Consider the following 15,609-nt stretch of genomic DNA (forward strand, 5'->3'; position numbering starts at 1 on the left):
ACTTTTTTTTTTGTCTTAATCGTAAAATGGAGTTTTTTGTTAATGATTAATTGATCCTTATTTACGCAATAAATTATCTTTTACCTAATTCCAATTTCATTAAATATTCTTTTCACATGAATCATAATGATTCAATAAATAACGAGTGTATAGTAGGTATTATGTGTTATTAGGGGCAAGGGCTACATACAAGTTAAATGATCCAAAAACAAATTTGATATTCGGGGATGCGTAAGGTCAGAAATCAACAAAAAAAAAAGCATGAATCGACATAAATGATAATTTTTATTATTATAATATATAATTGAGATTTAACTTTCAAGTGCAAATCTTTAATGTATTTACACGAGAATATATATATAATCAACGGCAAGACTAAAAAGCGTTATTGTCAGTACATCATACATTAAAATAATTAAAACAGTTTAAATAAGTTTAAAATAAATCAGAGAAGGCGGAACACACATTTTTTTAAGCTCGTAAGCATAAGATGTCAAGAAAATAATTCAAGCTAGATATAAGGACTCATTTGTTTTTATTAAGATTTTGACGTATGAATCTGAATGATTAAGATGTTGTCACGTACGGGGAGGGTACCCTAGACGTGATCGGCACTCAAAAATTATTGCTGGACCCCCAAGCGAACCGTTAGCCTGATCACTGGTCCAATCATACAACGGAAGACTCAAAAGTAAGAAAAAACATCTCATAGAGGGTAACACGATTAATAACACAAAGAATAAAGGTCAAATGCCAACAATCAAATCCAAATCTATGTCGTAAGAATAGTCAAAGAGTAACTAGTCAAGATATAATGACATCAAATCAAACCATCAATGTCTAGTCTATGAAACATCTACCTCTGCTATCTAGATGGGGCTCATGACAAGTTCATGGCTACTTCAATGAAAGAAAAGTACTATCTCAACAGAATGAAAAGTAAGTGTGGAATCCTCTAAAAATAGGTAGGACTCAACAAAGTTGATGACAAATGTAATCCTCAACGAAGCGCTCGTTGATGATCTCTAATACCTGTCTCTGCATCATTAAAAGATGCATGCCCAAATAGACATCAATACATGAAATATATGAGTATATAAAACGGTAGGAAAATAGTAACCATCTAGATAGAATAAGCTCAATAGGAATCAGGAACTCAATCAGGATAGCACAAGTCTAAAGTAAATATGATTTAGACATGAACATCTTATGCCAATCAAACCAATCATTTAGGGGTCGGTTGGTATGATGGATAAAAAGGGTTAATCCTAGGACAATTTTTATGCATCCTTTAATTCCTCGTTCGGTTGCAAAGGATGGATAACTCATCAAATAATTAACAATTAACACTAAGATAAGTTATTCTTTACAGAGATGGAATAGTAATCACAGGATAACTTATCCTGGGATAAGGTATATTAAATAACTAAAACACCCCCTTAAACTCTCTATTATACACCATTTTTTACATTAATGTATATTAACACAATTTTTAAAAATATTTATAATAACATTCACAAACTTAATTAATCGTTGTTTTTATGATAATATATTTTTCTATTAAAAAATTATATTTTATAAATAAAATTTCTATTTATGAATATTTTATAAGTTGAATTTATTTGTCTAATTTTTACGTTTATTTATATTTGGATTTCTCTTAAAATATTCACTTCACTACTAAATTATATATTTTAATTAAATAGTTTATTACTCACTTAAAAATTATATTTTATATATCAATTAAAATATAAATAACTTTAAAATCTAGATACTTTTAATAATAAAATTTATTTTACTTTAATAAACTTAAAATGGAAGTTTTATTTTTAAACTAAATAAGATGAAAGTTTTATTTTAAAGCTAAATAAGATGAAAGTTTTATTTTTAAGCTAAATAAGATGAAAGTTTTATTTTTAAGCTAAATAAGATGAAAGTTTTATTTTTAAGCTAAATAAGATGAAAGCTTTATTTTTAAGCTAAATAAGATGAAATTTTATTTTTAAATTAAATAAGTTGGAAATTTTATTTAAAGCTAAAAAAGATGATAGTTTAATTTTAAAAATGCACGGCACAATCATGGAAATGCATACAAAAAAAATATTTTAGTTAAATAAGATGAAAATTTTATTTTTAAGAATGAATAACTAAAATCTTGCTAAGCAAATTTTAAAAAATAAATAAGGTGGAGGGTATTTTTGTAAATAAACAACTTATTCTTAGATTTATTCAATGAATATAATTTTGAATATGTCAAACCAAACAAGCAATAAAAATTACTTTCAACGTAATTATTCTCATCATAACTTATCACAGCATAACTTATTTCATCATAACTAATCTCATCATAACTTGTATCCCAACCAAACGACCCCTTAGAGTACTATCAAGACCCATTTGAGAGTTTCTCTTATCCAACAACCGTCATCTATGAGCCGGTGAGGTACAACGAGCTGACGTTGTTGTCACGTCCATCCAATACTTTGCTAGGGTAATTAGGATGAATCAACCAATCAAGGATCCACAATCAACCAGTCAAGTCCACTTTAGGGACAATAAGGGAATTCATCTGATTTACGGTACAATCCTTACCTACGTTGGCTACTTAATTATTGAATTCGAGTTGTTAGTTACTCTCATCCAATTCGGTGCTCGATACTCCTCCCAAAACTCAATGCTCATAAAATTCTATCCAATCAGTTCAATCTAATCATTCGACAAGTCTCATTTGGACTCTTATCAATTCATCCATTATATCACAATCAAACCTCTCAACCAATCATACTATTCAATCAATCTCAATCACATCTTTCAAGAGTAGTTTAGATATGCATTTATGACAACATGTAATTTTGTTCAATCATTTGGGTTCAATTTGTGAAAATACGAAAGACCTTCAAGTTTTATTAAGGCTACATTCATGTTCAATCCCATTCACAGTTCATGGTTCTAAATTCAACCATTACATAGGGACATTCAAATATTAGTAAATTTCTAGTAAGGGTTCATGTAGAAAAAGGTCAAATCATTTGTTACAAGTATTCCATGAATAAATAATTATTCATGAAATACCCAATTCAACTCAATTCCACACGTCAACTAATTAGGGCACATGGATGAACTCAAATCCATGTTTTAGTTAGCCTTACACACCTGGAATGTAGATTGGGCAATCAAATTGCGAAGGATTTGCTTGAATCTCTGGAACCCTGGTCTCTTCTTCTCTCCTTAATCCTAGCTCTTAAGTTAATTTTGCATAAAAAGACTTAGAAATGCGTTTAGAAACTATTTTAAGGTCGAAAATGACCTACGGAAGTCGAGATTAAGTATAAGAGGGATGAAGAAAAGTTCAAAATGTCCATCACTTAAAATTGAAAATAACACATAAATCGTATTTAATGAATTTGTTTTATGAACAATTGATGAAACTGAGCTATGTTGGGGCAGGTCTGCTATGCGGACCTGTCGCACACTCTTCCAGTTAAGTAATTTTTCCCCGAAAAATTATTTTTTGATCCGATTAGCCTAAAATTCAATCGAGACCACTTTCTCACATGATTCTTTCCTCTGATCGATATTCCAGCCTCAGATTGGACAAGAAAGTTAGGGATGATACATTATGCGAGTGCGCTATCCTCTAGAGGTATTTTGATATTTTTTGGAGTATAACAAATTTTATCTCAAGATCTGAACACCTAATGATTAAGACTGTTTGTTTCCAACATCTGAATATACATAATTTATTTATACGTACATAATAAAAATTACAATTCAGATAAAAATTAATTAAATATTAAAAAAATCATTATTTGATTAAAAATTAAAAATGGAACACTTATCCTTGTTAGTGATGGTGGAGATAGTTTGTAGTGGTAGTGGTGATGATAATAGTTGTTAGTGACAAGTAATAATGGTGGTGATAGTTGTAATTGTGGTGATTTGTAATGGTGTTGGTGGATGTAATGGTGAAATTGGTTGATGTTAGTAGTTGGTGGTGACTGGATAATGTGTGGTGGTTGATGATGTTTATGGGGTAGTTGGCGGTGGTGCTAGTTAGCGACACGCCCCTCGCTAAAGCGAGGCTTGCACCAGATCTCAGCTATACAGATTTCTTTCATTTCTCAAACTCCCGAATAGACTCTCGAGATTCGATCGGAATTTCGTACACACAAACCATATATGCAATCCCACTAATTTTGATGTTCCGAATTCAATAGAACCATCAGAAATTGATTTCGAAGTCTCCTTGACCCAAAAGTTAAAAAGTCGCACCTAATTCAACTTTATGCCTCAAAAGACTAAAATATCCTCGGAGCTTTCAAAAAATATACAGGAACTCTCTCTAGACCTAAAATCACCTTTCGAATCCAACGGAATCATTAGAATTCAATTTCAAATATCCGATCCCTGGACATTGACCAAAGTCATCCTTTTGGTCAAAAACTCAAAAATTTCCAACTCAACACCTCAAAATCCATGATATAACCCCAAATTTGATTCTGTCAAATTTTCTAGACCAATTTTAATATTTCAGAACTGATGGAATCAACAGAATTTAGTTCCGAGACCCGAAACTCTAGATGACCTCAAATATCACTTTTTAGTTATTTAAACATCTTAAACTCAAAGTTTATCAAAAATCTCGACTCTTCAAGAAAAACCAAAAAATGGACACCGAATATCGATCAAATATGAGTTGGAAAACTATCGAGAGGAGTAAAATGGTTATTTTTCAAAATTTACCAAAAATGACCTTCGTGGTCATTACATCATCCACCACTAAAAAGCATGTTCGTCCTCGAACTTAAGTAAAATAAAGTACCTAAAACCTCAAAAAGCTATGGATATCGGGCCCGCATAAGTTGATCGTCGGACACCAAGTCAGAACGAAGTGCTCTTTCTCTATGAAGTTTTGTATCGTCCTCCGACTCCCAAGCCCCTGTCTGATTGAGCAGTGCTTCCATTATACTTTCACTGAAGCATTCTCCTTGGTCCTAGATTGCGGATATGTCTATCAAGAATGGATATAAGCTCCTCCTCAAAAGTTAAATCTCGACCCAACTCTACCGTGTCAAGAGGATAACACATGAGACTCGTCCGGAACATACTTCCAAAGCATGGAAACGTGAAACACAGGATGCACCGCCGATAAGCTAGGTGGCAAGGACAATCTATAAGGTACTTCTCCCACTCGCCCCAAAATCTCAAATGGGCTAATGAACCCAGGACTAAGCTTGCCCTTCTTTCTGAACCACATCACACCCTTTATGGGCGACTCTCGAAGCCAAACATGGTCACCTTCCATGAACTCCAATGGTCGAACTCTCTTTTTGCATAGCTCTTTTGCCTGCTCTGGGTTGTCAAGAGCCTACCCTGAGTCATCCAAACCCGCTCCATCGCATCTCTAAGCAAATCTGTGTCTAAAGAGTCCATCTTAGCTGAATCGAACCACCCAATATGAGATCGACACCACCTACCATACAATGCCTCAAATGGGGCAATCTTAATGCTAGAGTGACAACTGTTGTTGTAGGTGTTATGCCCTATTTTTACCGAAATTAGATAAAACACAACTTATAGACTCTAAAAGGATTAATTGTTGTATAGAGTCGTCACCTAATTTATTAAGAAAAATAAGGAAACCTATTTGATGCATGACAAGTATGACTCACATTTCAATCTGCGAAAAACCAGTTTAGATTTTAGGTAAAGGTTTACATTATTCCGAAGGGAATATGTTAGACATCCTTTAGAATCCACAAAATGTGGTACCCAGTTAGACTTAATTTATCAAAAAAGAAGGGGATAAAATTATTATTTGCAAGTATAACACACACATATATAAAGAAATACGTATTAAAATTGTATAAAAATATATGTATAGAAGAGTATGTATCAAGTAAGTAATATATATTATTGTCAAGTATGTGTATAAAAATATGAAAAAGATGATATAAATGTATATAAAAAAAAGTAGTTTTGTATGCAATGTTAAAAGAATTGCTCTTTATTAATATGAAGAAAAAAAAAGGGAACTCTTTTACCATATAAAAAAAATCTTTTGTAATGTGTTAAAAGAAAAATATTTCTTTTATAGAAGAAAAAAAGTATTCTCAAATAACATTTTTAACTTACAATATCAATGAGAGGATAAATTATGAAAATATTTTAAAGAAAAAAGATTATTTAATATTGTCTAAAAATGTGAATTAACTGATTAAATAGTTGAATCAATTAAATTTCTTTATGTAAGTATTTACGGCCTAATTTTGTCTAACGTTAATAATATACACAATAGTAAATTAAAAATAACATTCAAACTTCATTAAATTCGAATAACTTCCTCGGGAAGCAACTCTGCGCCGAGCATCTGTAAAGACACTTAGTAGATGTATTAGTAAGGTATAAATAATAATAATAATAATAATAATAATAATAATAATAATAAAAATAAAATCCGTCTTATAAATATGAGAGGCATTGAAAATCGACGATAATTTCTTTATCGGCCAAACTTTTAATTTGTAAAGAAGAACAACTTAAATAAGATGTTTAAATTAGTCCCAAGCAACAGAAAACAACAACGAGAATGACAACAGTAAAACAAGAGGCAAACAAATTGATAATGCAATAAGAGAAATATATAGATATTCAAAGTCAGTTATAACTAAAGCAACACAAAATTATAAATTAACAACATTCCAAAACAAACCATAAGATATGTTCACTGGAAAATACTACCCATCAATATTCATCATTAAGGAAAAAAAATGAACAAAACCAACCCATCAAATATACTCAGTAGAAAATACTACCTATCAATCATCATTAAGGAATTAAAAAATGAAAAAAGTCAACCCATCAAAGAAACAAACTACACGTAAAAACAAAAGAAAATTGATAACTAAAACTAACATATAATATGACAGGAGTATTAAATAACTAAAGCAAACACACAATAACCTATAATGGAAGAGATGAATGTTGACACCCAATTTTGACCCTCCACAATGCAAATTAGCTATCGAATTTTTTTGAATTTCAAATATTTTTTAAATAATTAGCTTTTATAAAAACAAAGATATTTTTATGTTATTCTTAACTATTTTTATTTTTTTTTATAAATTTTAGTATAATATACATATTTTTATAAACTATATCTTTGATTACTATTTATGTAGTTATTCAAAAATCACCTCAAAAAAGATTTTATTTTTTAACTAAATACAATGTTAGTTAGGTTAGTTTAATTATAGTTTGCATTTTTGAAAATTTTAGTTTTTTCAAAAAAAAAAATAAAAATTCCCCACATCGAAAATTGTATGAAAATTTGAAGTTTTTTGGAGCATATATAAATGTTCATATTCTTATTAAGAAGAGAGAAGGAGTGGGAGGCTTTTTAGCCACCTCAAAGTTAGAAATTTTTGTAACTTGACTAGAATTTTGGACTCTTGTCCCCAGCCTAAAAGTTGTGAAAATTTCTAGCTTTCAATCTATATTTTTCTTCAAGAAAAATAGGAGATTGAAGTTGAAATTTAGGCTAAAAAAAGTGTTCTTATAACATCGAACCCACGAAGGTTCGAGTCTAAATTCTTAATCTTTTTTTTTGTAGATTGGAGTTTCATCAAGCTCTTGGGTGGTGGTGAAGTTGTCTTCAGCTCATCGTCTTCAGTTTTTCTACCCAGAAAGAGGTAAAATCTTTTCTCAACTTTATTTTATTTAATTATTTCATGTTTTATATTTAGTTAATTCGTAGTCTTGTTTTTTTAGTTAGCATGTATTAAGAATAATTAGATTAATGATAAAAAAAAATTATAGTTAGCATGTGTTAGAATTAATTAGTTATCATGTGTTAGGATTATTTAATGAAAGATCTTAGTTTTGTTCATTATTTTTTCAAATAGTTTTCTTTGACAATATAGATTTTCATGTTTTTAATTTCTTCTTTTAATATGATTTAGATAACAAAAATATGCTTAAAGTTATTATTCAATTAAAACTTTCATGACCTAATTGATTTAATTCTTTTTTAAAAATTTGAGCTAATATAGCGTATATATTAAATCCGTATTCTTTAGTTACTTGAATATATTTCTTCTTTCCTTTCCTTTGTTTACATATATGCATGTTGTTAGTCACTTCTAGGATGCTCATCAATTTGATAACTTAAAATATCATGATATGTTCATTGGTTTAGCTTAAATTAGTAAATGCTTATGTAATTTTATTTTGGTGCATGTGATATCAATTCGAGTCCATCTTTGGACCCATCATTGCATATCGTTCAGTTTTGAGTCTTCTATCATTTTGTTTGAATTGCTGAAAAGTTAATAAATGAAAAAAAGGTAATATTCATGATTTATATATTGATATTGGGTTGTATACACGGAATATAGGTGGAAAATAGTGTCGTATACACTGATATAAAGTGTCTATATAGTCTGATATATAACAGATACATGGAACAAACAAGTGGTATACTGTGTGTATACAGTTTGATTTATAAAAATAAGGTTGTATACACTGTATACAGTGTATATACATTCTGATATATAGTATGTATACTGCTGCGATATACAGTGGAATTGTGCTTAAAGCACAAAATGCAGATGACCAATAGCTTAGTCCAGGCGTACAGAAACCAAGTGTCGGATATTATTTTCATGTGTTATTTATTATTTATTTATATTAATTCGGGTTGTAATAATTTATTCACTTATGTTATTTATGCTTACTTAGATATTAATTTTAATTTGTTTTAACTTAATTAGAAATGATAAACCAATTCATGTTAATTTTTACTATTTGGATGATTTTCTACCTTTACTTAAGTATTTCATAAATTATTATATGTGTTTAAATTTCGAATATTAAATTGTCATTGCATGCATAATATGTTTTTCGCCACTGGCATTTTATTTTCTTACTTAAATGACGGTTATGCGGGTCGCAACCGTTGAATTCAAAACATTCCTAGTGGGTACCTTGGCGAAATGAGTTGGCCACTGGATGGTCAACGGTCGCTAACTTTCCCTAGCCTGAGTTGTCTATTTGGGTCACCAGTACACTTCAAAATATAGTCTAATCATCGGTACACTTCAAAATATAGCCTACTCTTAGTCAACCTAGTGTAGAGCAAAGCCAAATCCCAGATTTAGCGCATTGACCTAAGATGACCCAATATCCAAGGCGTATTGGGTCCATTAGAAAGACCACCTTAAATCCAAAGCGGCCCCCGGCCTAAATAGACGATCATACCTATATGTTTAAATTTGAAGGTTGTATGGATCGTTTGACAAACTATTTTCCCTCGGGGTTGGGGATTTATTTTAGTAGCTTAGTCTACTCAAAGATGGATCTTCAGAAGCTGCTACTTCATCCAAAAGGCGTTGGCGTTCAAAGATGTTAAGAATTCAAGAATGAAAGATTTTCCGCGAGGCCTTAGTTTAGGATTGTACCCTGCGTGGGACTGATTATTTGTGACACCATTTTCCTATTATGTATCCCCATTCAGTTTATTCATAAAACTTGTATAAATATGGTTTTGGAGGCAATGGAATGTTTCAAATGACGTTATACATCCTTTAAATTGTTAGGCTTGTCCTTGGCGCAAGAAGGTCACATATCTGTTCAGGATGCGCAATAACTGCTTATGCGCTATATGCTATAACTGTTTTTGTGAATATGCTGCTTCATTTGGAGACATGCTAGTGCACTCTTTTAGAATTTTTTGTGGAGCCTCATAGGCATAAATATCGAGTCACTATCGATAGTGCATCCATATACTCCATGAGTCTTTAGTTTTTCAACAAAATTCGAACTTTACTTTCAAATCATAAACCTTGCTCTCTCATCTCCAAAAAAAGGTTGATTTTTCATTAAAAAAAATTAAGTTGGTCGAACTACGTAGGACCTGAATTCTTCTTTGTGAGATCTATAGGCAGCCTTTCAAGGCTCGGTCCTGTCTTTGAAGATTTTAGTTTTTCCTCATTCTTTCAAAGAAATTGAGAACTTCTTTTGCATCTAAGAAGAATGAGGGTACAAAAGTTGAAGCACAAGAAATCCGTGATTCAACACAAGTCAACATTTCTCACATATCGATCCTAAAATTAAAATGGGTCAATTTCGATCCATTTAGTCTTTCTTCACCCATGGATTAGTTTGTCTTCAAATAAAGCAAATTTTATATGTTTAGTTTTTTGTGTGAAACTTTGCATTAATTATTACAAACAAGGACTAATATTTTGGCTTTTGAGTTATTCTTCTTTTTTAGAGAGAGACTGATTTGTGTCAAAAATCAATCTGCTTACTTCTCAAAGATCCACGGTTCAACAAAGTTGATTCTTTTTTCTTTTGTAGATGCTGTTATCAAAGGACATCATGCGATAAATGATTGGATCACAATTTTGAGAGGTCAACACCCTCTTCGTAACTAAGAAGCTTTCTTTGTACGCAGGAGACGACATTATTTCAAGAGAGGGAATCACATCAATTCCAAATCTACTACAACATTCAACCACAAACTTTAACCCTAATCTTTTTCAATTCTTTAATCTAAGAAAAATCATAACCCTTTCTCATATAGATCTTGCAGGGACAAAGAGGTTATGAGAAATAATGATAACCTTAAATTTTACAAGACACCAATACATAGCCTTAAAGCTAAATCGGGGGAGTCTTTGACTATGAAGCCTTACTCCTATATCTTATTACTTATTTTTTTATAATGGCCCCGCTTTCACACTTTTCTCATATCTTTGTAGAAAAACCATCCCCGATAATAGTCGGGAAAAGTTATAACAATGTATGATTTTCGTAAATAGTTGGAAGAATTCAAGTCATAAGAGATAATCACCAAAAAGAACACAACAAGTGATTCCTGCAGGAAATTGGAAGAACACACCAATGTATAATCTTTGAGGAATATCTGAAAAACAATACAACGATAGGTGTCCTCACCGATGGTTGAAAGGACACGAAATGTGTTGGTGCAAATAGGCAAAAAACACTCTCCAACTGAAGATGTCAACGAGTACTAGACTTACGAGATGTCACTTTAAGTTTGTCTAAATTTTTAAATTATTTTATATATCATATCTGCAAGAACTACGCACACCTGATTCTCATCTCAGTGAGATACGTAGGCAGCCCTTTTTGGGTTTGGTATTTCTTTTTTTTTCAATATATATATATATAATAATAATAATAATAAAGACAAGAAACTAAAAACTCTCAAAAGTGACCCAACATCTGTAACTAAGACTAGATAGAGAAAAACAATCACTAAACATTAACAAATGATTAAAACAAAGCAAATATAAAACTGGGTCATCGAAAATGCTAACCAATTTTGTCGGAGAGAGGGAACAAAGACAATACTGTAGTTGTTGTCCATCGGAGCTCAGAGCTTGCTGCTTCAAAGTGATGCTTCATTGTTTCTCCGTTCGTCGTCGTTCACCGGAGCTTGAGCTTTCTGGTTGCTCATAGCTAGAGATCGAAGCTCGCAGCTTCGCAATGGTCCTCCGGTGACTGCCTTGTTTGGGTCCGTTCGGGTTGGTTTTCATCGCCAGTGATGAGAGAAAACAAGAATAAGGAGAAAGGGTCTTGATCTTTGAGACATGGTAGCTAGTGGGGTTGTTGTCTGAAGTAGAAAATGAGTTTTTTTTAGGTCAGTTTGGTTGCTTTGGATGGTGATGAAGTTGTTTGGAGAAGAAGGATGAAAATGGGTGTGGGGTGGTGGCGGCTTGTTTTCAAGGAAGAAGAGAATGCGATAGAAAATATTTTTAGGGTTTGGAAATTGCTATATAGGTGTATGAAATTGTAGTGTATAAGTGTTATACTTTTGTTGTAGTTGTTGATGGGTGTTTTTTTAAGGAAGAATAAGAAAGGAGAGAGAGAGAGAGAGAAAGAGAGAGAGTTTAAAAATGGTGATTTGTGTGGAAAATTTTGTGTGATTAGTGGGATAGATAAAATTATGGGAAAAATTTGTGTGATTAGTGGGAAAAGTATAATTGTGGGAAAATTTTAATATTTATCTGTATTTTAATGTATTCCTACACTGTGCTAAAAATACTAAAATGAATATGAACAAATATAACAAATGACATGTAAAAATGCAAATTAACGAACTGTTATAAAATATATCTATAATTGAAACTATATAAAATAAACTGATAAAAATCTTAAACTAAGGATAATTATAGATAAAATTAATTTAAAATTGTAAAAATGCATTTTTGAACTATTTAACAAATAAAATACTTAAAAGTATGAATTTTGAGAATATCAGGCCAAAATTTGGTGTCAACTATTCCGACTTTCTATATCTGCGGACTCTTCTAAAAGTATAATTAATGTAAAAATAATATGTATCGATATATACCACAAAAAAGTAAAAACAATATAAAATGTAATTGATATTTTGGAAGATATATTATGTTGTAAAGAATAAATTACAGTGCTATGTTGTGTACGTTTGTTGATGACTGTAAAAATAGTGTGACTATTAAAATTTACAATGACAATAAATGGATAAGAATTCTATTATTTATGAAACTAAGAAAAGTACATCCCTAAATTATTAAAAGGGAAAAGATGAGAATAAATTTATGAAAATTCTAAAATAAGGATACTTATTAATAATTCAAAAAAGTGAAAATGTGTAAAAATAATAATTTGTGTTTTTAAATGATCAATAAGTTTGAAAACGTTAATTTTGAGCATACATAGCCGAAATTGGGTGTCAACAGTAGGCAAACTATGTTACGAGCAAATGTTGATCTCACCTAGCATCAAAATCAATAACACATGCTTGAAGCATATCTTCCAACACCTGAATCGTACACTCGGACTGGCCATCAGTCTTTGGATTAAAAGTTGTACTCATATCATGCCTAGTACCCAAGCCATGCTATAATGCCTTCCAAAAATGTGAAGTAAACACTAAACACCGATATGATGCAATGGATACCGAGACACCATGAAGCCGAACGATTTGACTGTTATACAATTGGGCTACCTTATCCATTGTGTACTTCACCTTAACTGGAATGAAATGGGCAAACTTAGCCAGTCTGTCAACAACCACCCATATAGAATCATAACCACCACAATGGGAGCTAAACCCACAACAAAGTCCATGGTGATCCTCTCCCGCTTCCAAGTAGGAATGTGCATCCCTTTACTCATACCTCTGGGCCACTAGTGCTCACACTTAACCTGTTGGAAAGTCAAACATTGGACACAAACTCAGTAATGTCCTTCTTCATCCCACACAACCAATAGTATTGGCTAAGATCATGATACATCTTCGCCGCACCAGGGTGAATAGAATATCTAGAACAATGAACCTCCTCTATAATCAATCTGATCAAATCACCCCCATTGGGCATAGAAATCCTACACTCAATTCTCAAAACACCATCTTAATCAAGCTTAGCTTCCTTGGTTTCTCCCCTCATCACTTTATCTCGAATGAGATATAATTTCTCATCATCCCACTATCGCTCCCGAATCTATTCAACTAGTGAAGAGCAGGCCTCAATGAAAGCAATGAAGCTTCCACTCTCCTCGGATACCCGCAATCGGAGAAAACTATTGGCTAATCTCTTAACATCTCTAGCCAAGGGACTTATGTCAACACTAATCGCTGCAAGACTCCTCATACTAGGAGCCTTTCTTCTCAAAGAATCGGCCACCACATTGGCCTTCCCGGGATGATACAAGATAGTCATGTCATAGTACTTCAGTAGCTCAAGCCATCTACATTGTCTCAAGTTCAGATCTATCTAAATGAAGATGTATTGAAGAGTCTGGTGATCAACGAACATCTCACATTGCACACCATACAAGTAATGACGCCATAGCTTTAACACGAGTACTATCGCTAGTAACTCTAAGTCATGGATAGGGTAGTTTTTCTTACGAGCCTTCATTTGTCTAGACGCATAGGCAACTACTTTCCCTTTCTGCATCAAAACTCTCCCTAAGCCAACCACAAAAGGATCACAATATACGGTGAAGTACACACCCTCTTTGGGCAAGGTCAAAATAGGAGCTGAAGTCAATAGTGTCATGAGCTTTTGAAAGCTTGCCTCACACTCATTAGACCAATAAAAATCTATTACCTTCTTAGTCATCCTAGTCAAAGGAGACACAATAGTAGATAATCCTTGCACGAAGTGTCAGTAATACCCAGCCAAACCCACAAAACTTCGAATTTCAGTAGGGGAAGTAAGCCTGGTGCTGCCTCTAACTATCTCGATCTTGGCCGAATCCACCCTAATATTCTCCTTGGACACCATGTGTCCTAGAAATGTCACAGAATCAAGCCAAAACTTACATTTAGAGAACTTTACATACAACTTCTTTTCCCTCAATTTCAAAGCACTGATGTAACGACCCGTTAAATCATTTTGAGCTAAAACTATTTTGACACTTCCCATAAAATCTTAAATAAAAATTTTAACTATCCGTTTAACTATGATTATTTAGTTGAATGGTATTCTTTTAAATAATTAATCTATGTGGTGATTTAAATTTTTATAATTTATTTCTTATGAAAGACAAGAATTTTTTTAAAATTAAAAAAAAATGTGTCATACCCATTACTCCTTAAAGTCCATATATCTAGGTTAGATAAAATAGGAATAGTTATTTTATAACTTGTACTTGAGGAAAAAAAAATACAAAGATGAAAACGGCTAGCTGCAGAGTGTAGATCAGAGAATTTTTCTTGGTGTGCTTCAGGTAAGGATCTGTATATACTTTTTTATATATAAGAAAGAAGGACATTATTGTTAAGATGTAGGGTGAAAGATTGAAAAAAGAAAAGGAATAAAAGAAAGAATATAGTGGTCATTTTGGTGTTGAACGAAAGAAGAAAAAATGAAAAATTGAAGTGAAATTTGCTGGCATCACATGGGTAGTATACTTGGGAATTGGGAGTAGTATATTATGGATAGCTATGGCAATTATTGGGCAATGATTATGGCCAATTTTGGGTGGACTTTTGTATAATATGGAAGAGTTTACTTTAAGTTACTCCTGAAATTTATTTTTGGAGTGCACTCTGATTTTGTAACCAGTTAGTTCCGCCCTAAATTATTTTTTTTAAGTATCATATTTCGATTCAAGTTTTGACATATTGATTTATGTAATTAAATAGTAGGTGTATTGTATTACGTGAATATTATTAGAATCATGTTGTTTGGAGAATTGAGACTTAACCCTAGGCTTGAAATTTAGTAAACACGGGACTTGGTATATTAATTGGCATCAAGATTAGGAACTTGATTATAGATTTTGATGATCGTTTGAGGTCTAGGCTAGATGTGTAGTAATATGGATGTTTATAGATTCATTTACTTATGAATAATACATATTTGGTAGATTGAAAACGTTCTGAAGCTTTGCGAAAAGAAAAGCCAAAATTTTGAGGATTTGTGATACGTGTTCCGCATTCGAGGTATGTTAAAACTTTCAGATTTTGTAGAAGGATATTTTTCTAATTAAAGATTAAAAATTAAAATATATAACGGGTAAGGGAGAAAGATTGGGATCTCATACCAATGGTGTGACGGGCATTGGTACGAGTACCGGTGTTATAAA

This window comes from Solanum dulcamara, chromosome 4 (assembly GCF_947179165.1).
Source record: "Solanum dulcamara chromosome 4, daSolDulc1.2, whole genome shotgun sequence".
Lineage (NCBI taxonomy): Eukaryota > Viridiplantae > Streptophyta > Magnoliopsida > Solanales > Solanaceae > Solanum > Solanum dulcamara.